Source organism: Ambystoma mexicanum, chromosome 12, assembly GCF_040938575.1.
Source record: "Ambystoma mexicanum isolate Mex_15411 chromosome 12, UKY_AmexF1_1, whole genome shotgun sequence".
In the NCBI taxonomy this organism is placed as follows: Eukaryota; Metazoa; Chordata; class Amphibia; order Caudata; family Ambystomatidae; genus Ambystoma; species Ambystoma mexicanum.
The window spans coordinates 29532802-29545459 of NC_090936.1; the positions used below are offsets into that span (position 1 = coordinate 29532802).

At 52.4% G+C, this 12658-nt stretch overlaps 1 protein-coding gene across 1 annotated transcript in view; it reads right to left on the reverse strand.

The window, feature by feature from the left end:
- MAPK12 (mitogen-activated protein kinase 12) overlaps positions 1 to 12658 on the reverse strand; it is a 213132-nt gene that overhangs the window by 37012 nt on the left and 163462 nt on the right. The window lies entirely within an intron of this gene.

Consider the following 12658-nt stretch of genomic DNA (forward strand, 5'->3'; position numbering starts at 1 on the left):
CCTAGGCATTCACCAGATCTGCAACAGCCACCAAGAGCACTAAACCATTCAGCAAGTTTCACTGGGTAAATAGTGGAACGATCAACAACCTCTGTATCGATACCTATGCACCGCGAGACACAGCTGAGCTTCCATTGGCCAAAGAGGGGCTTGGCGGCAGAGTCCAGGCCCTATAAAATGAAGGGCCTCTGGCAGAAGGCTGTGGGAGTATAGACCAGGGGCGAGGTTGGTGATGGCTGGTGAAGAATGCAGCCGATTTAGCTGGAGACTAGTGGTAGAGAGGGTCTCAGGGTGGGGGAGTGAGAAGACCAAAAGGGGCTTGGGGTGTTTGGCAGGGTTGGTGGGGAAGGAAGACGGACCTTGGAGGCTGGGGTTGAGGAAAGGGACCCTGGCGGCTTCAGCGCTGGCGTGGGGTGGGGAAGAATAGAGATGTCGGAGGAATGGGGAGAAAAAAAAAGTATCAAGATGGAGAGAACCATAATGCTGGGGAGAGAGAGAAGGACCTCTGAAGCTGAAAGAGACTGAAGTTCACACCAGTTACAGAAGTTTTTAGGGAGGCGGTTTTTAGATAGAAACTCATGTGTAATGGGGCACAAAGAAGATAGGTCTTATTATAGAGGTTCCTAAGGTGGAGGCCCCTAAAGAGAAGAAGGCAAACAATGAAGAGACTTTTAGAGACGGCCGACCAGAGTGGAGAGGAGGTGGAGAATCACCAGGATTAGAGAGCCGAGGATGAAAGTAAAATCAGGGGAAGAATAGAAGTGCAGTAGGAGGACACAGAAGATGCAAAGGGAGGCGCGAGAGGTGTAGAGGAACAAGTCCAAGGTGAAGCGTCCAGGCGGTGCAGGAGTGCAGTAAGGAAAGGAATAATAGAAAGTCCCACAGGTGGAGCTTGTGGAGGCACATGATGGAGGCTATAGAACCAGGACCCCAAGTGAGGGAAGTGTTGAGCGTCCTAGAGAAGACCCTGTGAAGACTTTAAGATGGCCTCCGGTCTTCCTGTGGCTCGGCACGTTAATTGAAGGCCAGCTCCAGCCTGACACCAACTACAAAATCAATAAACAGGCTCAGCATGATTAGAGACCGGGGAGGAGGTGGCATCCCTGCCATTCTCCGGCTGCAAAAGAACATCTTGAAACACTACAAACACCAGAGACTGTATTCATGGGCTGAAATGGCAGGATTGTGAGAATCATCTTGAAATCCTTTGTGCTTTGTTTGGGCCACTGAACGCCTACCACCACATTTGGTTTGGTCTGTGAAATCTGCTGGCACGGACCAGGCCTCATCTACAGCTGAAATAGTTTATATATTGGACTACTCTTTGAGCCTTTTTACAAGATACTTTAATGCACGTTTTGTGCAGGAGCAAAATCCTGACCAAAATCAAGTAACTTTCATGCACATTCCTGGCCCGTAAGAGAATTGCGATTAGTTTGCGCTCATAATCTTAAAGGAGAGTTCCGGGACTTTTTTTTTATTGTCCCTACGGTTCGGCCATGTGTTTTTAAGCATAACTCGGTAGATCGTAGAAAACTTTCCTATGGACCTCACCCGACTTTTCGTCCATTAACGCACTCGAAATCAGCCGCCATTTTCTGATAATCCTATCATTTCCCCCCATCGCCCTGGCTCACCTGCTTTTGCGGCACTAAATCAAATCCCCCGCCCCTGAGCCTGACATCAGCAGACGCGTACCGCCCATTTCCCAACGCCAAAGCACGTTTCGTGTCAACAATCGCTGCGCCTCAGCTAATGAACTGTCGCCATGGAAATGGCAGGACGCCTCTTTCCTCAATAAGTATAAACACACCGTTTCACAACACACAGCAGCAGATTTTCGATTCCATTACTCTCTGTGTGTTACTTTGAGTATTCTGTGACTCGTTTCTGTGCTCTGGTCAGCTACCTTCGTTGATTGTAGCCCATGTGAACAGATACCAGTACCACCGCTATAAATTATTTTACTTTCTTTACCACACAATGGCTACATTAATGCCGTATATGTACGAGCCCGAGTACACCGAGGAAGAACTACTGGAAAGGCAAGCACGCGAAAACGATGGGGATTCGGACGGCAGTTGGGAGGACCAGTCAACGGATGAAGAGCCTGGACCATGTCGCATGGACGGCGTCTCCACCTGGTGCACGTGCAATCGGTGCGAGCTAATGCCAACTGAGGAGGAGAACTGCTGCTGCCGTGAAAATTCCGGGTGCTTGGCCTACATTTCGGAAGGCGAGCCAAGTCCGCAATGCATCGCCGAGCTGCCAGAGTTCAGGGAAGCCTGCCTCTCACGGACCGTGTTGAGGATGATGATGGTGCTTATGCACGAACTTTGCGGCACTGTTCGTCCGCGTAATCCGAGTAACGAGTAAGTATACTCTGGTTGTGATGTCAGTGATGCCACTACTATTTCATGGTCGTCTCATCATTCGAATGCATGTAAATTGGTTCCATGTTGTGCATTTTCTAGATAGAATTTTTTTCAAAGCAGAATGACATTTTTTACCTGAATCGACAGTGATAATAAAGTTGTCATTTTAATACAGTTTGCATCTTTCATTTTCACAGGTGGTACAGGCTGGTGGCCTATCGTTGCTTCACTTGGTGGCTTCACGGGAGGCTCGGACACCGCGTTCGGAGAGTAATACCTGCCTGTGCGGTACTTGCCATTAGACAACATTTCCCCAGCGACAGTGGACAATACCGCGGATTTTCCCTGGATGTGCTGCAACCGCAACTTTACAATGTGTAATGTTTATTATTTATGTTCAATTGAAATTAAGATCTAAAATAAAACCCAACATATATTTTAACAATGGTTGTTTTGATTTTTTAAATGAATCTAGTGTGTCTCCATTGAATAGTCTTCCTGTGCCTTGTCTTGTCACACCACATGTCTCCGGCCAGCATCCTCCCTCACGCTGGCCGCCCACCTTCAATCCACATAACCGTTGAACCCATATGCAGCAGACATACATATGTTATTTTGTGGGTTGGCATCAAGCCTCCCGGCCTTGCCTCCTCCCCCAAAAATACTTACCACACCACTTTGTTCAAGCGTTGGCAATAAAAGGAAGGCCGTTGGATTTTATTGATACAAAACATGGTTATAGGTAAATAATCAATATGGTTGATCATAATAAATCATCCTTTTGGGCACCGGGTACAGAGATGACCCCCTCTGGCCCGTGCCGCCTTGCCACCACAGGCCAGCCTGCTGCTGACTAACTGCCTAGGCATCCAGGGTCTCCAGGGTGAACTGCACCCATATATTCTCCTGGGAGGCTGAGGTATTTATAAACTCACCCCCCTGCCTTCCATGTACTAGATCCTTCAGCCTGCCTCTTACATGTAGTTAGATGGCCTCTCCTTGGTGAGGCCCTGCGGCAAACGAGTCTTGTCTGCACGACCAGCGCCCTAATCCACACCCCCCCCGCCCTATCAAAGGCAGTTCGCACTGGGGTACTTGTGCTGCCAAGTGGAGCTGTCAGGGAGCGATAAAGGCCAAGAGGTGCCAAAGACCATGTACACTTCAAAGTGGTCTATAGAGCATGGGTTGTTGTTCCCATGTCTACCTCCAGACCCCGTGTCTCCTGCCAAGCATCCCCCCTCACGCTGGACGGCCCCCTGCAATCCACATAAGTGTGTCTCCATTCACGAGTCTTCCTGTGTCTTGTCTGCACAACCAGCGCCCCAATCCACCCCCCGCCCTATCAAAGGCAGTTTGCACCGGGGTACTTGTGCTGCCAAGTGGAGCTGTCAGGGAGCGATAAAGGCCAAGAGGTGCCAAAGACCATGTACACTTCAAAGTGGTCTATAGAGCATGGGTTGTTGTTCCCATGTCTACCGCCAGACCCCGTGTCTCCTGCCAAGCATCCCCCCTCACGCTGGACGGCCCCCTGCAAACCGCATAATGCCACGACATGCAACATACAGACCGTTGTGGTGGCCTAGTGCCTCGTTGTTGGAACAGCCATGCGATTATCAGTGCGACCGAAGAGCTTATTTTATCGTAAACCAACACCCTGTTTACTGCACACGAACATCGCTTGCCTCAAGACGAACTATTTTGGATCGAGAGCAAATAAAAATGAAAATCGCTGAATATTCTCTAAACATTTGATGTCCAATAAATGTACTTTGCCAAATGTACAATCTTGCAGTTTGCTTTTAAACCACAGTTTCATATTCCGAATTGTGGCGCTGTATTGTGAGATGATCTAAGACCCTGTGTACAGCAAAGGAACATCGCGTGCCTCAAAACGAACTTTTTGGAACGTGAGCAAATAAAAATGAAAATCGCTGAATATTCTCTAAACATTTGATGTCAAATAAATGTACTTTACCAAATTTACAATCTTGCGGTTTGATTTAAAAGTACAGTTTCATATTGCGAATTGTGGCGCGCTGTGTTGTGTGAGCTGATCTGTGTTGATTTCCGGGTTCTGTGTGGAGTCGCGTAGAAGACGCCTGGGCGCGTTTGCCTACGCAGCACAGTCACGTCACGGATAGAGGCGGGGAATATGAATGTTTTGATAAAGTCTGTTTCAGGGGTGGGGGATTTGATTTAGTGCCGCAAAAGCAGGTGAGCCAGGGCGATGCGGCAAGTGATAGGATTATCAGAAAATGGCGGCTGATTTCGAGTGCGTTAATGGACGAAAAGTCGGGTAAGGTCCATAGGAAAGTTTTCTACGATCTACCGAGTTATGCTTAAAAACACATGGCCGAACCGTAGGGACAATAAAAAAAAAGTCCCGGAACTCTCCTTTAACAAAGAACTGTTGGGAAACAAGTTCCATGTCTGGCTCAGGTCTGATCCTTGTATGTGGAATTGTACACTGAAAACATTTTAATATATTTGAGGCTTGTGGGGCATCGACATTGGCATTTCCTTCACACTTCCACTATTCACACTGTCCAGGGACCCATGATCCTCCACAGCTGGTCGTCCTCAGATTTTTCTTTCCATGCCAATGGTTGGCCGCAAGAACACAGACTAGACAAATAGTTTAGTGGTTCAACACCATGCTGCCTCATCGGTGGAACCCAAACATCGGTTGACACCATGTCAAGCAAGAGACGACCCCCGGAAGCAGAATCTTCAAACCCATTTGACTACTACCGTTATCATGATGACTGGGTGCCCCCTTGCTTAGAAAGTAAAACAGTCTGAGGCACCCGTGGGGTGCATACATCATAAGGGAGACAAAGAAATACAGCTGGAGTGAATAGCCGCAGATTATCACGAGACAGCCAGCAGAGAGCTGAAATACAAAATGCCCACTGAAAAGCTATACATCCTTCTTTGCCAGCAAGTGCCTGCTGTGGAGGGACTGGTGCTAAAAGGCAACGCGGTAATAACACTTATGTATACCCCGAGGAAAGTTACTGCCGCATGGGCTCCCGCAAATGCAGCTAGTAAAGTGAGCAGTGGAAAGCGCCAATTTAAAGCTCCAGAACGTAAGGGATATAGATAGAAATATGTTGCCATGTTATAAGACTGCAGACTGACAACAAGGGGTAGTTGCTAGGGGCCCTCCTATGGCTTGTGGCACCTTTCATATGAACAGCTGTCCCTTCCCTTAGCATATCAATTAAAGGATTAAAACAGTTATCTACAACTGTACACAATTTACCTGCCTCAGAGAGACTTTTGCAGTTGTGTGTAATACAGCAGACACAGTAACCCTGGAAAGTTCGGCAATAATATTCTGCAGTGAGAGCACTACCTGGGAGCTCTGAACTCTGAACAAACAGTAAATTGTCCCACAACGATGAGCAGAGGCAGCCAGCTCCGACTGAGGCGCGGGATGCTGGTGCGGCTTCACTGTGACGCTCCGACAGTTGCCTAAGCCACACGTGCCTAGGGCAGAGAGTGCATCTCTTTCACGTAGGTCATCTGTGGCTAGGCATCATATTGTCAACATCCATCAAATGAATGGGCCTTTTAACACGCCCACCTCCTAGTGCGCATGCATGGATGCTGCTCGTTGCTCGCGCTGGGCCTCAAGCAGCCAGGCCCAGAGGAGCCATTAATCGGCAGGTTTTGTTAACTAAATGTGTAGGCGGTAGGACTATTTAAAAAGCAGTAGCCCACCTCCTAAATCGGTAGGTTTGGCAAGTCTGCACTACTCCTTCCCTCCGCACTATTACTCCCCCCTCTACATCACTACTCCACGCCCCCTCCACACCACTACTCCCGCCTCCAGTCTAACTCCTACACCCTCCTAACACAAACAATAACCTTTAAAATGCACTTCCTACATTGACTCACACGGCAGTACAACTTGCACTCACTAGCCAATACCTCAACTGCTCCAGAAAATCGCACCCACGCTCCCCTAGTCTGTGCTTCCTCCTGCTTTTAACCCCTTCCCTCCAATCTGGTTGGTTCTCAATCCCTGGCCAATCTGGCCCAGTATTCCCTTCTTAATAGGGTCCAGTTCACAAGGGGTTTCAGAGACCGATCTACGCTTCTCCCACTTTCATCTTTCAGGGTCGCTGTGTAGCCGGTGGCGTTGAGGGAATAACGTGCTGCTTCTTACCCTAAGGTAATGACTAGAGAGAGATCAGAGTAAGTACGGTATACTGTATAAGGAACAAGTTACTTACCTGTAACTGTTGTTTTCCAGCATGGGTCTGGCATGGATTCACATGCTCATGAATATACGAATACATAGCAGGACACACATGCACAACCACGGGAGGTGTCAAGGCTCAACATTAAGCATTACATAAAACTCAACATTAAGCATCTCTTCCCTCCTCTCCAGGCTCACCTTAAGCGAACAGGTTGCGCAGCACTGCCTGGCCGACTCTGGACTCCTCCATGGAATCCCAGTCAACGCAGTAGAATCTCGTGAAGGTGTGCGTCGACCTCCACTTAGCAGCCCTGCAGATGTCCAGCATGGGCACACCAGACAAGAACGCCGTGGTAGCAGCGATCGCTCTGGTCGAATGGGCTCTCGTACGGCCGGGCAACGGTCGGTTTTTCCAACTGATGACAGTGCATGATGCAGCCGGAGAGCCATCTGGAAATGGAAGCCTTCGAGAGAGCCTTCCCTTGGTTCACAGGTCCAAAGTTCACAAACAGCTGTGATGTCTTCCGAAAACTCTTCGTTCGGTCCACGTAGAACTTCAGCGCTCTAGCTACATCCAGTGAGTGCAAAGTCCTCTCGGCCGGCGACGAAGGCGACGGGAAAAAGACTGGTAACACCAAGGGCTCGTTGAGATGGAAGTTCGACGGCACCCTGGGCATGAAGGAGGGGTGCGTACTCAGCACTACCCTCATCTCGAGGAAAGTCGAGTATGGAGGCTTGCAGGATAGGGCCTGAATCTCTCCCACACGTCGTGCAGAGGTGATGGCCACAAGAAACGCCGTCTTCCACAACAGGAACTTCAACGGAGCTGAATGCAAATGCTTGAATGGCGGGCCCATGAGCCTGGTCAGCACCACGTTGAGCTCCCACGCTGTGGATTGAGCTTTCACCAATGGGAACAAATCGAAACAGTCCTTTCATAAACTCCTTCACCAGGCGATGAGACCACAGGGACGACCGTCCTGTAGTTCTGGTGTATCAGGAAATCGCTGCCAGATATATATTGAAGGAAGCATGAGCTAGTCCAGCTTTTGCCAGCAACATTAAGTACGGTAGCACTTGAGGGGCTGTAATCCGTAGGGGGTTGATCTTCTGTGCACAGCACCAGACAGAGAACCTCTTCCACTTGTGTCCGTAGCACTTGAGAGTTGAGGACGCCCTGGCCTTCGCAAGAACCTCTCTGCAGTCAGCCAGGATATCGTACTATCCAAACTCTAGTGCTGCAGGAGCCAGGCCTGCAAGTTCAGCGACTCCGGGTCATGATGAAGAATGGCGCCTTCTTCTCTGGAGAGAGGATCTGCGTCCATTGACAGTTTGACTGGTGGGGACGCTGACAAGTACAGAAGGTCCAGGAACCATAACTGTCTCGGCCACGCCGGTGCAACGAGGATCATCCTGCACCGGGACCTCTTGAGTTGGTTGATGAGCCTGAGCAGCAACGGCAACGGAGGGAACGCATACAGGAACAGGCCGTACCAGGGGAACGAGAAAGCATCACCCATGCTCCTCGGCTAGGGGAACCTACTGGCGAACCTCTGGCACTTTGAGTTCGTCGCTGTCGCGAACAGGTCGATTTGGGGTTTGCCCCATCGCCAGAAGAGTTGATCCACTTGATACTGATGCAGTTCCCACTCGTGGCACGAGCGCAGCTCCTTGCTGAGTGAGTCGGCGAGGGTGTTTTTTATCCCTGCTAGATGAAAAGGTACCAGAAACATCCCCTAGGCAACGTCCCAGTGATACAGATCCTGGGCTTCCTTGGACAGGGCTGGGGATCTGGTTCCTCCCTGCTTCCGGATGTAGAACATTGTGGGGGTGTTGTCAGTGAAGATCCTCACCACCTTGCCCTTGAGGGATGGGAGGAATCACTTGAGGGCCCAGAACACTGCTCGGAGCTCCAGTAAGTTGATGTGGAGCGGCCTCTCCTCCGGGAGCCACAGGCCTCTTGCGTGAAGATCTCAGGGGTGCGCTCCCCACCCCTCCAGAGAGGCATCCGTCGTCACCATCACCTGGTATGCTGGGGTGTGAAAGTCCGTGCCCACTGCGAGATGCGCGCGGGTGCCCACCATGGAATTGCTTGTCGGAATACTTAGTTGAGCAAGATCTTGTCCTCGAAGCTGCCTGTCGCTTGCATCCAACGGGCGTCGAGGAACTCCTGCAGAGGACACATCCGAAGCCTGCACAGGCTCACCAGATTGATGCAAGAGGACATCATCCCGAGAAGGGACTTGATGGACCTCACTCTGGCCACGTTCGTGGCCAGCAGACGCTGCACATTGCCCAGGATGGCTTTCGTCCTTTCCTCCGACGGCGAGGCCAGCAGCACCACTGTGTCGAGCTTGGCTCCCAGAAACAGTGCGACCTGCGACAGAACCAGGTGGGATTTGGGGAAGTTGATGGCGAATCCCAGATCCGTGAGCAGCCGGACGGTCTTCGCTGTGTGTTCGACGGTGAGCTCCCTTGTTCATGCTCGGATGAGCCAATCGTCCAGGTAGGGGTAGACGTGGATCCCCTGCAGGCGCAGTGGCGCCGCCACTGGAGCTAGGCACTTGGTGAACACCCTGGGCGGCGACTTCAATCCGAATGGGAGGGCCTTGAACTGGTAGTGCCGCCCTTGGACTATGAAACATGAGAAACATTAGGTGTCCTTTCAGGATAGGGATGTGAAAGTACGCATCCTCCAAATCCAACGACGATAGGAAGTCGCCTTCCTCCAGCTGGCCCAGCACGTGCTGGAGGGTGACCATCCGGAAATTCTGTGCCTTGATGTATTTGTTTAACCGACGCACGTCCAGGATGGGACGCCAACCTCCTGTCTTCTTTCTGACGAGAAGTATCTTGAGTATACTCCGGAGCCCCGGAGCCTCTTTAGGACGAGCTTGATGGCTCCTTTCTTGAGCATCACCCTTACCTCTAACAGCAGTTGAGGGACGTGGTTTTCCTTCCTGGCCACAGGAGGAATTCGGGGGCACTTCTTTAGAAATTCCAGAGTGCGCCCATGGGCCAGGGCATCCAGCACCCAACTGTCGAACGAACCTCTTCTGCCGGCCTCCCACCGGGGTGCTTCGGTGGGGGCCCGATGCGACGGCCGGTTCAGTCTTGCTTGAAGGCGGCCTTACTGGCTTGGCCTCCCTGGCGACAACGGCGAGATCTGCCTGACTTGCCTTGTCCCCTGTAAGCTTCTTGCGACGAGGAGCGGGCCACCTGACTGTACGTCGAGGAGCTGCCGCCAAATCCTTTGGAGGCACCTTGCTTGCCTCTGGAGTTCCGAAAGGGCGGCCGCCATTGCTGCAGAACTCCCAAGGCCCGAGCCATCTCTGTGTCGGTCTTGATGGCCTGCAGTGACTCATCCACCGTCTTTCCGAACAGATTGTTCCCATCGAAGGGCATGTCCAAAACCTTGGCTTGCACGTCTTGGCGGAAATCCGTCGCCTTGAGCCACCCCCGCCGTCGAAGGCAAACGCTGTTGCCCAACTGGCGGAAACCGGTGTCGGCAATGTCCGTGGCCACAGTTATGGCGTGGTCCGATGCCACCTCACCCTCCTGTAGGACCACCAGGGCCTCTGCCCTCTTGTCGTCCGGGAGGAAGTCCAACAGGGGGGGCGATCTTGTACCACAACTCCCTGTCGTAGCGGGCCACAATCTCTAGGGTGTTGGCCGCCTTAATAGTCGTCGCCGCCGACGAGATGACTCGTTGTCCCATGGCATCTAGTTTCTTTCCCTCGCCGTCCGGTGGGGAAGTTGAAGTTGAAGCCGAAGCCCCCCCCCCCTGCTTTCTTCTTGGCCACTGCCGAGACGACAAAGTCCGGGGTCGGTTGTGCTCTAAGGCACAAAGGGGCACCATCGGGGACCCGGTACTTCTTCTCGTACCTGTCCCTTTTGGCAGGCATCGTGGACGGGTTCTTCAGGAGAGCAAGACCCTCGTCCCAGATGTCATCCAGCAACGGCACCGCGAGGACCGTCTTCCTCTTGGCCTGGCGCCGGTGGTAGAGGAAGCCTTGCTTCTTTTCTTCGGGGCAGACTGAAAAAGCTCGGACACCCTGGCAATCATGGCGTGGAAGAAGCCAATTTCATTGGGTGGAGACGCCCGAGGAATAGGAGACGGGAGGTCAGTCCTGTCGTTGCCGCCATAGTCATCCGTCCCTTTCGTGGCCGTGTCTGTTCCCGTGTCATCCCTCGGGAGCGGGGAAGGCGACGAAGGCTGAGAAGGCTGTGAGGGCTGAGGGGGAGCCGGATGAATTCTCCTCCTCTTGTTTGGAGGGCTTCCCGACGGACCTGGTTCAGCAGGGTCGTCCGTCGGGGATATGGGCAGTCTTGTCCTTATCTCTGTGCATAAGGTTTGGATTGCCGTCAAAATGGCCGCCGAGTTATCTTGTGGCTCGGGCTGTGACTGTCATGCGGCCCTCAATCCAACTAGAACAAGGTATACACCATAAAGGATACAGGTGGAGTTAACCTTAAAGGATACAATATGGATCCGAATTCTTTCTTCTTAACCTTCACTGAAGAATCCTTTCTCCAGCATGGGGTCTGGCATGGATTCACATGCTCATGAATATTCCCCGTCGTCAGGCCGGGAATCCTCGGTATAGAAGAAAATCAGTATCAGTTTCGTTTCTGATCGGTCTTTCTTAGTAGTAACCAATCACTGGTCTCTGGGTCATACTGCCCCCAGCCAATGACTGCCCTCTCCCTAAGCCCCGCCTCTGGCAGCCATCCTCAGATTTTTACCGCACGTTCAAGTGTTGGGAGTCCTCGTACTGTAGCTCTCGAGCTTTTGCTGCGTTTTCCCGCTTTTTCAGGAGATTTTTCTCATTTTTCGGTTAAATAGAGCCTCAAGCTCCACCGTTTCTACATCCGATCAACGGGGATCCGTTTTGGAGTTTTCTACGCCCCTCAAGGGTGAGGTTTTCGTCGAGTTACGCTTTTGGAGGATTCCAGAAGTTCCGAGGCCTACCCCGGACATGGCCCAGGAGAAAGGAAGCTCGACGCCCGGGAAGCTGTTCAGGACCTGCCCTGGATGCCAACTTCAGAATGTTTTCAAGGAGAACGAGCATTCGTTATGCCTCTACTGTCTCCATGAGGATAAGACGCACACGGAGAAGGACTGTGCATTTTGTGGGAACATGTCGGAGTGGACCATGAAGGATCGCCACCTCCGTCTCGCCAACTGGCTGGAAGGGAAGAGCCCGTCAGGCGAGAAGAAGAAAAAGAAGTCCAAGCAGTCTTCTAAGTCCTGTGAGGGCGCCCCGGCAACGGGGCCCCAACAAAAGGCTAAGCACTGCGAGTCCGCGGGCACCGGGAGCACCGAACGGTCGGGCTCCTTGGCTGCCAGGTAGGGCGCATCCTCCCCGGCACCATCAACCACGAGCCAACGCTCTGGCTCGGGTAAGAGGAAGTCCAAGAACCCGGCGACGCTTCTGGAGAGGCCCCGGTCGATCTCGAAGATTCCGGCAGAGGGGGAGCGAGGCTCGGACCCTCCCCCCAAGGTGAAGGCCCCAGGCGTCCAGAAGGTGACGATGGCCTTAATTCACCCTGCTAAGACCTCGATTGGGGATGTCGCCGCGGCCCTGGCTCAGCCTGTGGAGGCTACACCAGTGGAGGTGCCCTCAGGACCCAGAGTCTCCCTGCCATCGCGGAGGGAGTCGTCTTTCAGGCCCATTGAGAAGACCCCCACGAAGTCCTCGTTGGAAAAGGTGGGGGAGGGGCTGGTGGCCATCGTGGATACGGACACGACCTCTGAAGAAGAGCTCATCGAAGTCATGGAAGAGGCCCAGCCCATCGGGAGGGATCCCGATGAGGGCGACGACGAGAGCGACGGTGTCGCCGACAAGGCTCCCCAAGAGCCCTCGCGCCCGTCATTTCCGGCGCCGCAGAACACTTCGGCGGCCATTTTGTCAGCGATTCAGTCCTTATGCTCGGAGATAAGGACAAGGTTGCCCCTTCCCCCGACGGAGGTACCTGAGCCAGACCCGACAGGGGAACCGGAGCCAGGACCTTCAGAAAGTCCACCGCATAAGAGGAGGAGGACGCATCCTACACCACCTCTCCAACCTCT